Source organism: Gavialis gangeticus, unplaced genomic scaffold (genome assembly GCF_001723915.1).
Source record: "Gavialis gangeticus isolate Ggan-Ray unplaced genomic scaffold, GavGan_comp1, whole genome shotgun sequence".
Lineage (NCBI taxonomy): Eukaryota > Metazoa > Chordata > Crocodylia > Gavialidae > Gavialis > Gavialis gangeticus.
Genome location: NW_017728996.1, coordinates 23882487 through 23882721, shown reverse-complemented (window position 1 = coordinate 23882721; position 235 = coordinate 23882487).

Below are 235 nucleotides of genomic sequence, written 5' to 3'. Positions count from 1 at the left end.
ACACCTTCTATCAACCTGTCTTGTGACCAATATGGTTCACTTGACAGTCCACACCTTTACAGTTACACCATTCTCATTCCTATTACAATAATTGTATCATGCAGCCATGTGCTGTGCTCCTACACGTCCATCACTACCACATTTACCCACTACAATCATGCAACTGACTGCCTCAGTGCCCTCCCTTCCCCCTCCCCCAGTTCTCAGCACACTTGGCAGATGCCATTACACCTCC